Below are 10,400 nucleotides of genomic sequence, written 5' to 3' on the forward strand. Positions count from 1 at the left end.
GCGGACACACGACATCTGAGGTCCTTTCCAAACCTCTGCGTGAGGGAATCCTGCATTTCGCTGCGCAGCTGCCAGAACGTCTGTACTCCGGGGGACTCATCCTGCACAAGGGAAATTAAAATTTCCATTGAACAACAGCTATTTTTCCCCCTTCCCCCTCACCCTTTTGATTTGTTTTGCTTTGTCTCCCAGCAATCTTAATTCCAACCTGTGATTCATCCAACCCGGCGTTTCTTATGATGTACTCTGCATATAAGTTAAATAAGCAGGGTGACAATATGCAGCCTTGTCGTCCTCCTTTCCCAATTTTGAACCACTCAGTTGTTCCATGTCTGGTTCTTACTGTTGCTTCTTGACCCTCGTACAGGTTTCTCAGGAGACAGGTAAGGTGGTCTGGTACTCCCATCACTTTCAGAATTTGCCAGAGTTTGTTGTGATCCACACAATCAAAGGCTTTAGCGTAGTCAATGAAGCAGAAATAGAGGTTTTTCTAGAATTCTCTTGCTTTCTCCATGATGCAGCGAATGTTGGCGATTTGATCTCTAGTTCCTCTGCCTCTTCGAAACCCAGCTTGTACTTCCGGTAGTTCTCGGTTTGCATACTGCTGAAGCCTAGCTTGTAGGATTTTGAGCATCACCTTGCTGGCATGTGAAATGAGCGCAATTGTACGGTAGTTTGAACACTCTTTGGCATTGCCCTTCTTTGGAATTGGAATGTAAACTGACCTTTTCCAGTCTTGCGGCCATTGTTGAGTGTTCCAAATTTGTTGGCAAATTGAATGCAGCACTTTAACAGCATCATCTTTTAGGATTTTAAATAGCTCAGCTGGAATATTGTCATCTCCGCTAGCTTTGTTGTTACTAATGCTTCCTAAGGCCCACTTGACTTCACTCTCTAGGATGTCTGGCTCAAGTTCAGTGACCGCACTATCATGGCTATCAGGGACATTAAGATCTTTCCTGTATAGTTCTTCTGTGTATTCTTTCCACCTCTTCTTAATCTCATCTACTTCTGTTAGGTCCCTGCCTTCATTGTCCTTTATCATGCCCGTCTTTGCACAAAACGTTCCCTTGAGATCTCCAATTTTCTTGAAGAGATCTCTAGTCTTTCCCATTCTATTGTTTTCCTTGATTTCTTTGCATTGTTCATTTAAGAAGGCCTTCTTGTCTCTCCTTGCTATTCTCTGGAACTCTGCATTCAGTTGGCTATATCTTCCTCTTTCTCGCTTGCTTTTCGCTTCCCTTCTTTCCTCAGCTACTTGTAAAGCCTCATCAGACAGCCACTTTGCTTTCTTGCATTTCTTTTTCTTTGGGATGGATTGAGTTGCTGCCTCCTGAACAATGTTACGGACCTCCGTCCATAGTTCCTCAGGCACTCTGTCTATCAGGTCTAATCCCTGAAATCTATTCCTCACCTCCACTATATATACATAAGGGATATGATTTAGATCATACCTGAATGGTTTAGTGGTTTCCCCTACATTCTTCAATTTAAGCCGAAATTTTGCAACTAGAAGCTCATGATCTGAGCCACAGTCAGCTCCAAGTCTTGTTTTTACTGACTGTATAGAGCTTCTCCATCTTTGGCTGCAAAGGACATAATCAACCTGATTTCGATATTGACCATTTGGTGATGTCCATGTGTAGAGTCGCCTCTTGTGCTGTTGGAAAAGAGTGTTTGCTATGATCATCGTATTCTCTTGGCAAAACTCTATTAGCCTTTGTCCTGCTTCATTTTGTACACCAAGGCCATGCCTGCCTGTTATCCCGGTGATTTCTTGACGTCCTACTTTAGCATTCCAATCCCCTATGATGAAGAGGACATCTTTTTTTGGTGTTAGTTCTAGAAGGTGTTATAGGTCTTCATAGAACCGATCAGCCTCAGCTTCTTTGGCCTCAGTGGTTGGGGCATAGACTTGAATTACTGTGATGTTGAATGGTTTGCCTTGGATTCGTACTGAGATCATTCTATCGTTTTTAAGATTGTACCCCAGTACTGCTTTTCCCACCCTTTTGTTGACTATGAGTGCTACTCCATTTTTTCTAAGGGATTCTTGCCCACAATAGTAGATATGATGGTCACCTGAATTAAATTCGCCCATGCCTGTCCATTTGAGTTCGCTGATTCCCAAGATGTCGATGTTCAATCTTGCCATCTCCTGTTTGACCACCTCCAGCTTACCTTGATTCATTGAGCTGACATTCCAGGTTCCTCAACAATATTGTACTTGCCCTCATACACATCTATGGCGCGACCACACTTGGAATGCTGTGCGCAGTTCTCATCCCTGCACCCAAGAAAGGGCGGTCGATAAGGAAAGAGTGCAGGAAAGGGCGACTAAAGTGACCCAGGGGCTGCAGCAATTCTCCTGTGAGGAAAGATGACTGCATCTGGGCCTGATTAGCTCGGGAAAGAGGCGAGTCAGGGCAGGCAAGGGGGAGGCGTACAAAATTCAGCACGGTGTGGAGAAAGTGGATATGGAGACTTTCCTCCCCCTTTCCAATAGCGCAAGAACCTAGTGGGGTCATCCTGTGAAGCTGATCAGTGGGAGATTCAGGACAATAAAGGGAGGACTTCTTCACACGGCGCATAGTTAAACTACGGAATTCACTACTGCAACACGTAGTGACGGCCACCAATATGGATGCCTGTAAAAGGGGGTTAGACAAACTCATGGTGGAGGAAGAAGGCTATCAATGGCTACTAGTCCTGATGGCTATAGCCTACCTCCTATATCAAAGGCAGTGAGCCTATGTGCCCAGTTGCCGGGGAATATGGGCAGTGGGGGGAGGGGTTGCTGTTGCACTCATGTCCTGCATGTCGGTTCCTGTTGGCAGCTGGTTGGCCGCTGTGTGAACAGTCTTGAGGTTACTAATGCCTGTACCACCGTGGTCAAGCTATCCCTGTCCCGGAGGGGCCGTAGCTGGCGAACCGGCCAGAGCTGGTAAAAGGCACTCCAAGCAGCTGCGACCACTTGTGCCTCCATCAACAATCTAGGAGCACCCCCAGACTATGGAACTGATCTTTCAGAGGGAGTGCAACCCCATCCAGAACAGGCAATGAGCCTATCTCCCGGACCCGGGAACCACTCACCCACAGGGCTTCCGTCTTGCCAGGATGCAGCTTCAGTTGAATGGCCCTCATCCAGCCCATTGCTGAGTCTAGGCACTGATTCAGGACTCGCACAACCTCTCCTGATTCAGATGTCACAGGTAGATAGAGCTGCGTGTCATCAGCATACTGATGGCATTTAGCTCCAAATCCCCTAAGGACCGCTCCCAGCAGCTTCATATATATGTTAAACAACATTGGGGACAAGATGGTACCCTGCGGAGGCCTGAGGAGTAGTCACCCAATGTTACTCTCTGAAATCGGCCCCGTAGGTAGGACCGGAACCTCCAATACCCATCCCACGGAGTCGATCCAGGAGGATACCGTGGTTGATGGTATCAAAAGCCGATGACAGATCAAGCAGAATTAACAGGGTTTCACTCCCCCTGTCCCTCTCTCGATAAAGGTCATCCACCAGGGCGACCAAGGCTGATTCAGTCCCGTAACCAGGACGAAACCCATACTGAAATGGGTCTAGATAATCAGTATCCTCCAAGAGTGCCTGCAGTTGGTCCGCCACGACCCTCTCAAGTACCTTCCCTAGAAAAGGGGTATTTGTGACTGGGCGGCACTTGTCTAATACCGTTGGGTCCAGAGTGGGCTTCTTCAGGAGTGGCCGCACTACTGCCTCCTTAAAGACAAAATCGGGCCGATGGTGGCATCAGACACCTCGACTGGTACTGCACTAACAGCAGCATCAAGGTTGCTACAGAGACAAGCGATTTTGTCCTCAAAGTGTGATGCAAAAAGGTCACAGCGGGTCCTTGATGGGGCCAGAGCCCCATTTACTGGGGAAGATGTTAACAACTGCCATACCACCCGGAAGAGCTCCGCTGGATGGCTACTTGAGGACGTAATGGAGGCAGCAAAATAAACCTTCTTTGCTGCCCACACTGCCACGAAATAGGCACGATTATGCACTCTACAGCGTGCTCGGTCGTCTTCACTTCAAGTCTTGCGCCATTTGCACTCTAGCCGACGTCCAGCCTGTTTCATTGACCGCAGCTCCCCAGTATACCAGGGAGCAGAACAGGCTCCACAGTGCCGGAGAGGGCACTCAGGTGCAATCAAGCCTTTCTTTTGGTGGACACAGTTACCTTTGCTTTTAGAGTTCCATTGTTGTTTTTAACTAGCAAGCTGCCCATCATCATAGCCTGCATATCCCGGGGACCCCTATGGCAGCCCCCTCCTCCACATCCATAAGGTAGAATCCAACTAAAGTCCTACTAGGGGTAGACCCATGGAAATGAATGGGACTTGAGGTAGTCATGACTAACTTAAGTCCATTCATTTTAATGAATCTACGCAAGGTAGGACTTTAGTTGGATTCTACCCGAGGGAGCACAGAGCGCTCCCTCCATCCTCTGACAGCCACTGTGTTTCCATGCAGGCCACAGAAGAGGTTAAGCCCCTCCGGCGCATCCCGCACAGAAACTGAGTTTGCAATCCTATGGCTGCTAGACAGTGTCGAGATGGCCATGGGATTTTTCACTTTCTGGGAGCTGAGCTTGCAGCCAGGAACGTGGTCCCTGCCCGCTCCCCCGCTGCCTTGTAGGCGGCACAGTTGGTCCACGTCTCCACGCTCAAAAGAGCAGCGCAGAGCGGGCGAGAAGAGGGCGTTCCTGGGCATGGGGAGGGGAGGAGACCGCAGGGGTCCCGTTACAACACTTCCTACACGCCTTCCGGCCTGCCTCCCCCCACCCCGCTGCTTCAACATGCCCTGGCTAGACAGCCGAAATCAGCCGTCTAGCGCTGCGTGAAGACGTCCTGCCTTTCATCTGTCCTGAATCTCCCACCAATCAGCTTCATAACATGACCCCCGTTCTAGTATTTGAGAGAGGGAGAAAAATGTCTCCCTATCCACATTCTCTGCACCATGCATCATTCTGTACACCTCTGTCGTGTCTCCCCTCACCCTCCTTTTTTCCAAGCTAAACAATCCCAGCTGTTGTAACCTTCTCATAGGGGAGAGGCTCCAGCCCCTTGATCATTTTCGTTGCCCTTTTCTGTACTTTCTCCAGCTCTAGAATATCTTTTCTGAGATGCGGTGACCAGAACTGGACACAGTATTCCAAGTGTGGCCGCACCATAGATTGGTATAGGGGCAGTATGATATTGGCAGCTTCGTTCTCAATTCCTTTAGTAATTATGCCTAACATGGAGTTTGTCTTTTTTACAGCGGCCGCACACTGGGTTGACATCTTCGCTGAGCTGTCCACCGCAATTCTATCCGTCCACTCTATTCGTCTGGGAGACTCTTTCCCGAGGTGAAAACGACGAGTCTCCTGGCATCTTAAAGGCAGGCAAGTTTACAATGGCACAAGCTCTTGGGGGCCCAAGCCCAATTCATTAGATTCACAGAGCGTGAGCCTCGGTTGGCAGATTATTGTGTGTAAAAACAGCAAAGTCTTGTGACACCTGAAAGATTAACTCATGTATTCTGGCATAAGCTTTTGTGGACAGACTAACATGGCTCCCCCTCTGGAAATTGTATAGTGTGTGTGTGTGTGTGTATGTGTGTGTGTTTATGCATACATATGCAGACATGGGAACAGAGAAAAGAAATGTGTAGGGAGAGGTAAAATGCCATGAAACGTGAACGGTACGATAGATCTGTCCCATTTCTAAGCAGAGACCTAAATGTACACAACAGTTACCATTTGCAGCAGCCGTAATAGACAGTAACACTATTCTTCTGGAATAGTTTCTTGCAGCAAAATAAAGAAGTGAATCTTGTAGCAATTTAGGACGCAGTCCTATGCATGTTAAGACCGAAAAAAGCCCTACAACTCCCAGCATGGCCGGCTGGGAAATGCTGGGAATTGTAAGGCTTTTTCTCTGCATAAACATACATCGGAGCGTGCCCTCAGGTCCCGTTTTCTGAGCTTATGCTGTGCTACGCGACTCCCAATTATGCTAGAGGAGGCTGTGGCGGCGGAGGTCCGGATCGGGGCCCTCACATGCGTCCACGACTTCTGAGTAAAACCCGGTCTGGTGGCCTGCAATGCCGATTCGAAGCGGAGTCTCTTCCTCCCTCCCTCAGACTCGGCAAAGCTAGGGAGGCTCAGGCAAAGGGGGAAGGAGCCCCCACCCATCTTTGCAGCAGAAATCAACCCCCCAGCTTCCCGCCCCCGTTGTGCCCCCCCGCCACTGACCGGCGCTTCCAGACGAAGTGCAGAGTTCAGACGTTCTTATGGCGAGTTTCCTGCGTCGGCCGCTCTTCCCAACGCAGCGGCCCTCTCGCCAGGAAGCACGACCCCCCCCCCCCCCGTTCCCTAGACATGGAAAGCGGTAGGCTGACAACGCCTTGGTTTCAGGCCGGGACTTCCAGGTCACTTTTGACGCCAACCGCCCGCCCCTCGCCCTGATCGCGGGGCAAACGGGACAGCAGCTCAGAGGAAACCATGGAAGAATCCAGGCTCGTACCGTAGCTGCAGCAGCTTGTCCCATGTACGCAGAGAACGTAGCAGCACAGACACGAGTTCGTGCTTTCACACGCAGGTCTCACTGTGTGTGTGTGTGTGTGTGTATATATATATATAAATATATATATATATATATATAATTTTTGAGCTCTTAAAGACGTGTAACAGTTTTACCACAGGCTGTTGGGATGGCCACCAATTTGGATGGCTTTAGGAGGGGGCTGGGCAAATTCCGGCAGGAGAAGGCTGTCAATGGTAAGTCTGGATGGCTCTGTGCTACCTCCAGTACCAGAAGCAGTGGGCCTATGTACACCGTTGCTGGGGAACATGGGCGGGAGGGTGCTGTTGCGCTCATGCCCTGCTTGTGGGTTCGTGGTCAACAGCTGGTTGGTCACTGTGTGGACTGGATGGAGCCTTGGTCTTATCCAGCATGGCTCATCTTATGTTCTTACCCTATGAACCTTCCTGCAGGAAGAGGATGGAGGGGGAAATGGTCCAGTATGATTTTCTCCATATTGCAGATGTGGGTGGAGGTTGAGGTATATAAGAATATAGGAAGAGCCCTGATGCATCAGACCAAAGGCCTATTTAGTCCAGCGTTCTGTTCCCACTGTAGCCAACCAGGTGCCAATGGGAAGCCCACCAGCAGGACATGAGAGCAATAGCACCCTCCCACCCATGTTCCCCAGCAAGTGATATTTCAGAGGCATATTGCTGGGTTATGGATTGGAGGAGGGTGTGTTTGTGTGAGGCTGGGGAACGATTTACAACCACCCTGCAGTGTGGTCTGCTGGCATCATCCCCATATTGAGGCCAGTGTTACAATTGCCCTGTGTGGCAGCAACGCTGTAGTAGATATAGGATATTCTATATAGAAAATAGTATAGTACAGATGCTTCTCTACAAGCAAGCTACACTGTGCACAGTGGGGCTTACATTTGAGGAAACATGCATAGGATCAGGCTGTATGAGTTATGAATTCCATATTTTGGATGCGGGAGGAGGTTGACAGACATCCCCGTCCTCCCCTCACCCCAAACGTATTCCCCCAAGCACCCCGGCAGGCGCACCCATCCCTCCCACGTGTCACGTGCATCCTGGGAGTCCTGCCTCACCTCACAGTCTCAGGGACCTGAGTGAGGAGACAGACGAGGGGCCGCCAGTCCTGAGCCCATCAAACTCCTTCCTTCCCCTTTCAGAGTCCCATCCTGAGCCGAGCTGAAGTCAGCTCCTTCTAGAGCAGGAGTGGGAGTTTGTGGCCCTCCAGATGTTTTGGACTACAAGTCCCATCAGCCCGAGCCAGTCTAGGCATAATGGGATAATGGGAGCTGTAGGCCCAAACATCTGGGGGGGGCACAAGTTGCCCAGCCCTGTGGAAATAGGATCCCCATCTATGGATCCTCAGCAACAGAGAAACAGGTGTGGCCGGCCAAATCAAAGGGTTCATTGAACAGCATCAGGGATGGAGGAGATCCTGGAAGGAAAAGACAGCTGTATGGGGTTGCCAGCCAGTCACTCCAGCAAGGCTACTGTGCAGTGCTGTAGCAGAACCAGGGCTCGCAGGGTCCAAGCACAGGGACTTGTTTATTAGCAGGGATGAGACGTCACTCCGGCTTCCCTCTGCACTCAGCTGCAATCCTCACAGTAGTGGGGGGGAGGGGTGGATCTTCTTAGCAACAATACATACTTGTGAGCTGTATCCCTGTTGTAATGCAAAGCATTTTGGGTTGAGTGAGCAACAAAGGACGCAAGCAATCCTATGCACGTTTGGACAGAAAACAGTCCCACAACTCCCAGCGTGCCCCAGCCAGAATGCTGGGAATGCCCCCAAAGTCCCATTAGCTGTACAAAAGGCCTGCTCCTGATGGAGATGAAAACTGCTAGAACTGGTTTGCTGATATGGAACAACTCAACTTTGCATTTTTGGACTCTCCTTGGGGCATGGTGATGCACGTTTGGACAGAAAACAATCCCACAACTCCCAGCGTGCCCCAGCATGGCGATGGAGACTGTCACGAGGAGGGCCTGCACTTCAAAATTTACCATTACACCACTGTCCTTGGGCCTCGTAGTGAAAAGGCCGTGGGCTGGATTGCATGACTGCTGCAGGCCACCTCGGCTTATTTAAGCTACGGTGGGTTACGGCGCGTACAGGCCACCCTTTGGAATATTCCAGCGGTGGCTTATTGTGCCGTGTGAACCCGGCGAGGGCAGCTTGTGTTCGGGTTAAACAATGCTCGCAGAACTCATGGGCCGCTCTAGGGCTATGTGCGCATTGTTTAACTCTTGCATAAGCTGCCCTCACCAGCTCTGCATGACAGAGTAAGCCACAGCTTGAACATTCAAAGGGTGGCCGGCATGCACCGCAGCCCACTGTGGTCCTGTGTGTGTGTGTGTGTGTATGTAGGTGCTGTTTTGCTCCATACGTCCGGCTGCTGTGATCCTGCAAGATAAAAGTGCCTTGGCTCTCTGTTTTCATGCAGCGGCGGCAAACTGCTGGATCCCTGGGTTCGCCTGTTTTTGCCCACATCAACATGGGTCTGAGCTTTCCTTTGAGGATGGAGTGCAGGAGGGTCGCCAGCGGGCGGGCGGCGGAGGGGAAAGGTCCTGCAACAATCGCCGAGGATTCCTCCACGTCGACCCGACTTTTCCCTTGCTTCCAAGCGAGAGGACTACAATTCCCAGCAGGCAGTGGTCGCACCACTTGGACGTCCGGGCAGTTCCTGCTGGCCCCGGAACGGTTGTGCTGTGCAAGAACTGCAGCCGCTACGGCAGCCACGCGAGAGCGCTTGGCAGAGAGGCTGGATCCGGCTTTTTGTCGATGCTGGTTAGAGGTGCGCGGGGTCGTTCCGTCCAACCTGGCACAGAAGGGGCGGGAGCTTTTGGGGGGCCTTTGTGGATGGTATGTGAGAAGCGCCAGCTGAGACCGGAAAGGAGGGAAGATGGGGGAAGAAACACGGCTAGACTCAGCCGGCGCTTGTGCAGCCCCTGGGAGAGAACCCAGGGCGCAGTCCTGTGCCGCTTTAGACGGAAAGTAGCCCGACAGTTCCTATGCTGGCTGGGGAATGCGGGGCGCTGCGGGACGTTTCTCTGGCCAAACATGCGTAGGATTGCACCGTAGAGGGGTTTAGAATAATAAAGCCCTCGAGTTGGAAGCGGACTGAGGTTCATCTAGGTTACAGCTTCTCTCCCCCCCCCCCCCCCCCGGGGCTCAGAACTGGAAATGGAAGGGGATTTTTTAATTATTTTATTTAGTATAACATTTATATCCCGCCTTTTCCCCCTCGTGCACGGAACCCAAGGTGGCTTACATGGCCCTCCTCTGCATTTTTATCCTCACGACGACCCTGTGAGGTAGGTTAGGCTGAGAGTCACTGACTGGCCCAGAGTCACCCAGTCAGCTTCATGGATGAGTGGGGACTAGAATACAGGTCTCCCCAGTCCCAGCCCGACACTCTAACCGCTACACCACACTGGGATTGAAGATCATCCCATCCAAATCCTCCCCACAATCCCTCACTCTGGTGATCTACAAATTGATGCAATCCACACCACAAGTCAGTCGCAAACTGAAGGCAAATGCATCACAGAAAGGTATTTGTTTTGTTTTAAAACATCTCTTCCTTCAGATCCGTCCACAAAACCACCTTTCTCCACAAAGCATTTGACACAATCCCTTAATTCCCATGCCCTGCTGCAGCCATTCCTGACCTGATGTCCTCTAGATGCGTTGGAATGAGGGATGGCGGAGAATTCTGCCACGGATTTCAGTGCCCCTGAAACCCATGGCGGAACGGCCTCCCACCACCAGACACCCCGCGGAATCCCCACGGGATGAAGCTTACCTGGGGCAGATGCTCCAGC

The sequence above is a fragment of the Heloderma suspectum genome, chromosome 2 (assembly GCF_057233095.1).
Source record: "Heloderma suspectum isolate Gila_16-S chromosome 2, 16-S_ref, whole genome shotgun sequence".
In the NCBI taxonomy this organism is placed as follows: Eukaryota; Metazoa; Chordata; class Lepidosauria; order Squamata; family Helodermatidae; genus Heloderma; species Heloderma suspectum.